The sequence below is a fragment of the Eleutherodactylus coqui genome, chromosome 4 (genome assembly GCF_035609145.1).
Source record: "Eleutherodactylus coqui strain aEleCoq1 chromosome 4, aEleCoq1.hap1, whole genome shotgun sequence".
Lineage (NCBI taxonomy): Eukaryota > Metazoa > Chordata > Amphibia > Anura > Eleutherodactylidae > Eleutherodactylus > Eleutherodactylus coqui.
The window spans coordinates 63777930-63787592 of record NC_089840.1 but is presented as its reverse complement, the minus strand read 5'-3'; the positions used below and the strand labels follow the sequence as shown (position 1 = coordinate 63787592).

General features: G+C 43.8%; 1 long non-coding RNA gene across 1 annotated transcript; it reads left to right on the top strand.

Annotated features, from left to right (window-relative positions):
* Nucleotides 1–2116: 2116 nt before the first annotated feature.
* Nucleotides 2117–3657, top strand: LOC136624637 (uncharacterized). The gene is made up of 3 exons (XR_010792363.1): nucleotides 2117–2144; nucleotides 3356–3388; nucleotides 3622–3657. It is a non-coding gene; the product is annotated as an uncharacterized lncRNA (long non-coding RNA).
* Nucleotides 3658–9663: the final 6006 nt, after the last annotated feature.

Here is a 9663-nt window from a genome sequence, read left to right as displayed (position 1 = left end):
TCTAATGCTACAAGGACATGACTATAATTAGAATGACCCATAATATATGTACTTGCAGGTGGTAACGACAATAATGTTTTCTTTCTGTCCGCTCTATATAATGTCTTCAGTGTTTCCAGTTTTGTTAAGGCCTTATGTCCACGGTACGCATCAATTCCCTGCAGGGAGTCCCGCACGGAATCCAGCACTGCCCACAGCCAGTGAACCATGCTTACCTGCATTCCCCGGCAGCGGCACCCGCGTGGATCTTTCCACATGCGGGTTCGCTGTACCGCGCATGGTCCTCACGGCTCACTGTCGGACATGTGCAGTAGTTGTTTTTTTTTAAATCTCCTGCTTTCCCGTGAATTGGACGGCTTCCATTAACTTCAATCAAAGCCGTCTTTGTGGGATCTGCACAAAAATGGAGCATGCTGCGATTTGTTTTCCGGACCAAAAGGTCGGCAAATCAGATCCACTTATATTAATCCATTTGCAGACGCCCATGCATCTCTATTGGGTGGCTTGATTTGCGGATCTCCTGTGCGCATTCTGCAAATTAAATTTGCCTGTGGACATTAAATTAACCAATTATTTATTGGTCATTTCTCTACAGCAGAAGAAGTAGCAGGACAATCGGCTTCCTATCCAGGTAAATATAAGTGTGGTTAAAGGAACCTATCACGACACATGGAAACAGGATTTCTGGTTTTGTTAAATGAATCAATTATTTCTGGTCATTTCTCTTCAGCAGAAGAAGTAGCAGGAGGACCGGCTTCCTGCCCAGGTAAATACAAGCGCGGTTAAAGGAACCTGTCACCCCTACATTGAAACGTCGTGGAAATATACCTCTAGTGCTACATGGACAAGGCTGTAATTAGAATGAAGATAATATATGTACTTGCAGGCAGTAGCTACAAGAATCCGTTTTCCATCTGTTCGTTATATATAATGTCTTCAGTGTTTCTGGTTTTCTTAAATTAATCAATTTCTGATCATTTCTTGGTTGTTTCTCTTCAGCGAAAGATGCGTCAGGAGAACAGTCTTCCTATCCAGGTAAATACAAGTGCGGTTAAAGGTACTTGTCACCAACATATTTCACTGGAAAAAAGCCAAAAATGCAATACCTAATAAAGGTGCAAAGCAGGCAAGATCACCATAACACTGGCATTAGAGCCGCTAAGCAGGCACGATCGCCAGTGGACCGTCACAATGGCCGTAAGGTCAGTACAATGGCCGTAGAACTAATATACAGCAAGCCAGACTATAAACCAAGGAGTCCGTCACGGAATCCAGCACTGCCCGCAGCCAGTGAACCATGCTTACCTGCATTCCCCGGCAGCGGCATCTGTGCGGATCCCTCCACATCCGGGTTCGCTGTACTGCGCATGGTCCTCATGGCTAAGCGTCGGACATGTGCAGTACAGTTTTTTTTGTTTGTTTTTTAATCTGCTTACCCGCGAATCGGACACTTCAATTAACTTGAATCGAAGCCGTCTGTGTGGGATCTGCACAAAAATGGAGCATGCTGCGATTTGTTTTCCAGACCAAAAGGTCCACAAATCAGATCCGCTTGTATTAATCCATTTGCGGGCGCCCATGCATCTCTATTAGGCGGCTTAATTTGCGAATCTCCCACGAGGATTCCACAAATCAGCTTTGCCCGTGGACATTGGGTCTAAATTAACCAATTATTTCTGATCATTTCTTGGTCATTTCTCTACAGCAGAAGAAGTAGCAGGAGGACCGGCTTCCTATCCAGGTAAATACAAGTGCGGTTAAAGGAACCTATCACGACACACGGAAATAGAATTTCTGGTTTTGCTAAAAGAATCAATTATTTCTGGTCATTTCTCTTCAGCAGAAGAAGTAGCAGGAGGACCGGCTTCCTGCCCAGGTAAATATAAGTGTGGTTAAAGGAACCTGTTACCCCATATTGAAACGTGGTGGAAATATCCCTCTAATGCTACATGGACAAGGCTGTAATCAGAATGAACATAATATATGTACTTGCAGGCAGTGGCTACAAGAATCTGTTTTCCATCTGTTTGTTATATATAATGTCTTTAGTGTTTCTGATTTTGTTAAATTAATCAATTTCTGATCATTTCTTGGTCGTTTCTCTTCAGCAAAAGAAGCGTCAGGAGAACAGTCTTCCTATTCAGGTAAATACAAGTGCGGTTAAAGGAACCTGTCACCGACATATTTCACTGGAAGAAAGCCAAAAATGCAATACCTAATAAAGGTGCAAAGCAGGCACGATCGCCAGAGGACTCGCACAATGGTCGTAAGGTCAGTACAATGGCCATAGAACCTACCAATATGCAGCAAGCCAGACTATAAACCGGAGGAGCTAAACTGTCCACTGCAGACTTATATGCAGTCACCCACTCAACCCAGCCCAGATTGGGGAGGAGCGACTGCATGCAACTAAATCCGCTATGTGAACGACACCACAGAAGCCAGCCAATAGATGGGTGCGTCCCACAACACAGGATTACAACTCACACTGACATAGCAGTGGGTTGCCCTGTATCTCAACAGTGGGCCACATTGGCTGACATCTTGGGCTCCCCCAGAAGTCTATAGCAAACTGCATAAAGGAACTATTGTTACACACTAATAAAATGCGGGTGTTAGTTAGCATTTTGGCTAAGACGTATAAGCTGACGGGCCGAGGCCACACTGCGTCCGTCAGAACCTACACTATCTCACTGTAAAGTAAATTAAAATCACAGAGGTGAGGGGGAACACAAAAACATATTTCACTGGAAAAAAGCCAAAAATGCAATACCTAATAAAGGTGCAAAGCAGGTACGATAGCTGCTAAGCAGGCACGATTGCCATAAGACCGGCACAATGGCCATCAGGTCAGTACAATGGCCGTAGAACCTACCAATATGCAGCAAGCCAGACTATCAACCAAGGAGTCCGAGAAGAAATCCAGCCCTGCCCGCAGCCAGTGAACCATGCTTACCTGCATTCCCCGGCAGCGGAATCCACACGGATCCCTCCACATCCGGGTTCGCTGTACCGAGCATGGTCCTCACGGCTCACCGTCGGACATGTGCAGTACAGTTTGTTTGTTTTTTAAATCTCCTGCTTTCCTGCGAATTGGACGGCTTCCATTAACTTGAATCAAAGCCGTCTGTATGGGATCTGCACAAAAATGGAGCATGCTGCGATTTGTTTTCCGGACCAAAAGGTCCGCAAATCAGATCCGCTTGTATAATCCATTTGCGGACTCCCATGCATCTCTATTGGGCGGCTTGATTTGCGGATCTCCCATGAGAATTCCACAAATTAAATTTGTCCGTGTACATTGGGTGTAAATTAACCAATTATTTCTGATCATTTCTTGGTCATTTCTCTACAGCAGAAGTAGCAGGAGGACCGGCTTCCTATCCAGGTAAATACAAGTGTGGTTAAAGGAACCTGTCACCCCTACATTGAAACGCTGTGGAAATATCCCTCTAGTGCTACATGGACAAGGCTGTAATCAGAATGAACATAATATATGTACTTGCAGACGGTGGCTACAGGAATCCATTTTCCATCTGTTCGTTATATATAATGTCTTTAGTGTTTCTGGTTTTGTTAAATTAATCAATTTCTGATCATTTCTTGGTCGTTTCTCTTCAGCAAAAGAAGCGTCAGAAAAACAGTCTTCCTATTCAGGTAAATACAAGTTTGGTTAAAGGTACCTGTCACCAAATTCATGCAGTTATGTACGGCATGTATGTCAAATTCTGAAACGCGGAGCGTTTGAAAATGAACACGCCTCGAGTTAGATACTGTTTGATTCTGGACAGTGCTGAGTCTCAGGGAAGTGTCACGATGGCTTCTGCCCGCCTGCATCCTTTAGAGTGGCAACTTGCTCCCTACATACAGGCAGGGGGAGGCTGGCGCAGTGCCGTCTCCGTGACGTCTCCGTAACTCAGGAGTGCCATTCGAAATCAAGGTACAAAGTATTTTTATTCTGATACGCCAAAAGGTTCCAGAATAAGACCCACATTGGCGCATTGTGCATACCTGTCCTGGGTGATTCAGGCACTATGAACCAGGTAACAGGTTCCCTTTAATACCTGTGATGTAAATCCCTGACTTCCTTCTCTTCAGTGTAAAGTCTACAGTGTTTCTAGATTTGTCTGATTTCATAAAATTCACATTGGTTTTTCTCTTTTTTTTTGAACTCCGGTCTCTGCTGTGTCTGCAAGGGCAATAATCTTCTATAAAAGTCTTCAAAATCTCTCTCTTAACATAAGAAGCCGCACTGCTTCTCAGGGTCAGTGAGAAGTCTTAAGCTCAATGTCCACGTGCGGATTTAATTTATTAAATCTGTGCGGGAGATCCGCAGCTCTAGCCGCCCATAGGATTTTCTTACCTGTCCAGATCCGGCACGGGTCTCCTCTGTGCCGGCCAGATCTTCTTTCTTCAGCACAGCGAATCTGTCCGGACAATCTGGCGATGTGCTGGTCGCATGCGCAGTGCAATTCTTATTTTATTTTATTTTTTTTAATCTCCTGCTTTTTCTCCGGATCCGCGTCCCGTCCACAGTGACAGCTGTGGCTGTGCCGTGGATCGAATAGCTTCCATTGACTTCAATGGAAGCCGCCCTGTGGGATCCGCAGACGAATGGAGCATGCTGTGATTTCTTCCCGCGTGTGCAGTTTGCACGCCGGGAAAAAAAAAATGACATCCGTATGCTTTAAATTGCCTTGCGGATGCTAATGCATCCCTATGGGCGACTACAGGTGTGGCTCTCCAGGGTGGGAGACTTGAGCAGATATTATAATTAAAATCTGCCCGTGGACATTGGGCCTTAGAGTGCCTTCACATGGGGCATATTTGCTGCTGACTGTCTACAGCAGAAAATCAGCAATGAATACTCAGGAAATCCATAGAGACAAGATCCGTACCTAAGTGGTGTGGATTTTGCAACAGATCTTGGTTTTAGACCTTTGCATTACAAAGGTTGACATTTGCAGTCAAAATCTGCAGCATAAATTGACAAGCTGTAAATTTAAAATCTGCAATGCATTTCAAAAACACTCCACCCAAATGATTTTTTTTCTTTAAATCTCGTCCACATAGCTTGTATTGTAAATGCGGCTAATTTTCTACAAAAAGTCATCATTTGGATAAATATTCTTAATGTCACAAAAAAGTGCACAGACCAGACTTTGATATGTTTTTCTATTTTGATGTAGAGTTTAGAAATGTGAAATCTGATTTACTTTTCACTTGATACAGATCTTATGTTAATACATCATATTTTTGTTTGGCTTATCTCCCATACAGTACCATCAGAGGAGGAGTCTAAAGGAGAGGAGGTGGTGCCCGCGCCATCTTGAGACAAATGAGGCACTGTTACTATCTGGAGGGTTCATTTGTCTCATGTCGGAGAAGGAAGAGGCCCTCTTTATCCTCATAAGTTAAAATAAGAGTCATCCACCTTAGCTGGGTGATAAAAAACCCTATTAAATTTTGATGAAGCATCCTTGAAACAGAAGAAGAATTTTAATGGTTTGATATTGCTATATCTGCAAGCTACTCCTAACTTTATGGGTATTTTGTACAAAAAGTATTTGAATAGTCGATGCTCAAATCAACCATTTCGATCCAAGTGTTTTTTGATTAGCTAATTTCCTGGGTTTCTCGAGATCCCACCACTTTCTTTATATGAAACTTTAGAGAATATGATGTTATTATCTTTGCAATATGGTTTGTTTGTCCTGTCGCAAGGAGTACATTAATTTTATTATGTTAAAAAATCACTAAAAATACAGTTTAAACAGAAACCGAAGAAGAGAGGATATGCCTAATGCCATCAGCAGCAGTAGAGGTACCCAAAGGTCTACAGAAGAGGAACCTCTAGCATCAGGTACAGAAAGCCGATTAGCTACCATTAGTGTTAGATTTTATATCCTATATCTGAAAAAAAATCTCCTAATCTCAGGAGCCCATTGGTTACTTATCTTTAGCTACATGAAGATGCATTTTATGGCTAGTGCTATATGGTGATTTTTGTCCAGGACTTATGTCATGTGGCAAAAAATAAATAAATAAAAATCGCACTATGGCCCTACTATATTATCCTAATGTAAATGAATTTGGTCGCACTATGGTCTGCAGGTTGCCATGACCTAACAATCACAAGATATCCAAACCTGCTGGATTACTTGCACTTGTCAAGTCTAGATCATGGTCACTTGCGAGTTGCAATGCGATTACCGTATATACTCGAGTATAAACCTAGTTTTTCATCGCAAAAAAAGAAACATAAAAAGCCTCCATACGCCCCTCCCAGCCGACGTCCGTGTCCCCGGTGGTGGTGCAGCAAGCTGCTAGAATCCTGATCACTGTCCTCTTTGCTCAGCTCTGTCATTCACCGCCGTCAGCGCTGTGATTGGCTATGAATGATCGAGCACCGGCTTTCACAGCGCTGACGGCTGGGGATTTGAAAGCCGAATTCTCCCCGCTGTCATCTCCCTGCTTGGCTTTCAAATCTCCCACTGTCAGCGCTGTGAAAGGAAGTGCTGCGATTGGATCGAGCACTGGCCAATCACAGCCGCCAATCGATCATTCACAGCCTATAACAGCGCTGATGGCAGGGAATGACAGAGCTAAGCAGAGAGGACAGCGGGGAGGATTCTAGCAGCTTGCCGCACCGCTGCCCGGGACACAGAGGTCGGCTGGGAGGTGAGTATGGAGGGGTTTTATTTACCCAGCATATACTCGAGTCAATAAGTTTTACCAGTTTTTTGTGGTAAAACTTATTGACTCGGCTAATACTCGAGTGTATACAGTACATTAGGATGTGATGTAGCAGGGCAATAGTGGGATATTTATGTCATATGTAAAGTATGTCACAGCAGCTATCAGCCGCACTTTCCCAAACAGCAGCGTCTGCAGTAGTAAACTGATATTAATAAGTGTCCGTAATTTGTCGTGACACCAGTGCTATACAGTACAAAGTTGTGAGAGAAGCAATCAGGCAGAGGCTGAAGATTATAGTAGAACCACATTGCAATGGTTTACCGAACTCCACAGGCTTATAGCATTCACAGATTCTCAGCATACAATTATTTACAATCTTCGCCAACTGTACAATGGCAGTCACGTAGCCTGAGTGATCTGGGGAGGAGTTGGAGGTAAGCCACTTGCATAAAACTAGACCCTGCTGCGTCCCAAATAAGGAATAGATGGCCTTCTGTGAACAGGAGGCTTCTGTGGTTCTGGAGACTACCGCTCTGACCTCGGTGTACTCTCTTCTGAACGGATTAAGGCACAAGATGCTGTGCTGACTCGCTCACCCAGGGAACTGGTCCAGGCCTGAGGCTCGTGGGTGGTCTCGCTCACGGTTAAAAGCTCGCTCGTGACTCCAACGGGAAGAAGGGCTTCTCCGGACTCCTTCCTCACAACTTCTCACATGTACTAGACCTTTTCTACGCTCCGCTCCTTGTTCCTCTCCCTGGCTTCTCCTCACTACTCTGTTCCTTACTGCACATATGACTACTCCATTTGCTTTCCATAGAATGACTGCAAAGTCACTGCGTGCTTCCGGTCTTCCTGTTTGGGACTTTTTATTCTCTCCCCTGACCAATCACGGGCTCCCTCCCTCTGTCATACCACTGTCTATCAGCTAATCCCCAACACTTTCTCAAAGGACAAACTTGCCAATAAGAAAAATATAAATTATTTTAGCAAATAAACTTGGAGAACAAGTTGGAAAGAGAAGCTTCAGTTAATAGAATACAAGTACGCAATTATAACAGAACCATTGAATAACCCCACTAACTCTAGTAAGGTCGGGCTCATACGAGCGTAACTTTACCGTGTATTACGCGGTAATTTGCAGACAGTCAAATACATTTCCTTATGCTGTTTCCTTGACATTTGCATGTATGCATTGCTTAAAAGGCAGGCAAAAAAACGCAGCACACTATATTGGCGCGTATGTGTGAGCCTATTGTGCGTAAATAATGCTATCTATACACTTACATTGCGTATAGGTGGTGTAGACACGCGCTGTTGCAAAGCGACAGCGCGAGAAATTTAAACAAAAAAACAAAACAGGAAGTCGGCACTTTACAGCATGCGAGAGATGCTCTGTTATGCGCCGTACAATATTGCTGCCATATGTGGTGATAGGCCGGCTCCACAACGTTTCAACTTAGCAGTGGCGGTCACCAGCACACAGTCCTAAGGTAACGCAAATATTGTTCAAAATCTTGTGTTTTTTTTTTTTGGCATTGGCTTAAGCTCTTTTATCTTAACTGACAGGCCTGCACTTTATTCACATGTTGGGTTTTTCTAAGGATCCACCTCACTTACATATTTGCAGCGTGTTTGGTACCGAAGGATAGGTGACGTTTCTTTGGACTTATCTTGGGGGTACCCTGATGCATAGAGCTGCAGGACGATTTGGGCTTTCTGTAGCAGTCTCTATAGCTATAGTCCCTGCTGCTTTGTTTTCTCAGCGATATCAGTTCTGATGTACTATGAGGCCGCACTTCTCACATACAGGTTCCCTCCGTTCTCATTACCCTGTCCCCCTCTAGCAAGTGCAACATCTCCAAGTCTCATCTTGCACAGTTCCCTCAACTTACTGCTCACTACTTTTGCAGCCATCTTTACCTGCAAAGCCTGAGCACTACTCTAATAACTCTGCAGCTTGCCACTTGCTCCCAGTGTCTTGCTTCTATGATTCCTGCCCATGCACCTATCATCCCCAGCCTTCCAGACATCCCACCTTGTCTCTGCAACCAATCAGAAGTAATATACAGCACTCCACAGAGAAATACACAAAATGCAATGATGTTTGATGGCCAGTAGAGGTCGCCCTTATACTATCCAAGGAAATATCATCTGAGCCCCTTACACAATTCAGAATTAAGACTTTCTAACAATTGTCTAATCTATTCCTGGCAGATACCTCAGGACAAACCTTTACACAGAATATCAGAGAAGATTGGGGTGAATGTGACAAACCTGATGAACGTGACCTTCATATATTTCCCGATTCCTTTTCTACAGCTGCTGAAGAAAAAATATCATCACATTTGCCATCAAATATCTAAGGGAAATGACTGTGACAAACTTGTAAATGTGTCCTTCAAGTTCACTTTTACTGTTGGTGCAGAAAAATGTGGCGTTCTGTCCTCCATGTAATCATATTCTACCATTAACTGATATTATTACCAATAATTATACTCCAACAACAATAAAATCTCATCATTTCTAGTTTTCTTTCATGGGTAACGGATTCATGGCTGGACGGCTCCGGGTGATGACAACCCGAATTCATGCCAGTTTGGAGTCCATTGCTTCCTGCTAGGGACAATTATTATGAATTAGATTTGCATATAAAATATTACATAAATGACCTGTCAGCTAAATCATAATGGATATAGCTTGGGATATGTTGAGATGCCCGCTGCATAATTTATCCTCTAGGGCCCTGGGCAAGGTAAATCAAACTGATGCTGACTATATGTAAATATGCCTGAGAGCTTTTTCACATGAGCGTATATCAATCGCCATTTTCATGGCCAGACGATATATGCTACGATGTGAATGGGTGCACAAATCTAACGTTTGTACGCCCATTCAGATGGCATGGGCCCAGCGCATATACGCCGAGGCCGCCATGCCGTTGCCCCTTCCCTCCCCAGCTCACCT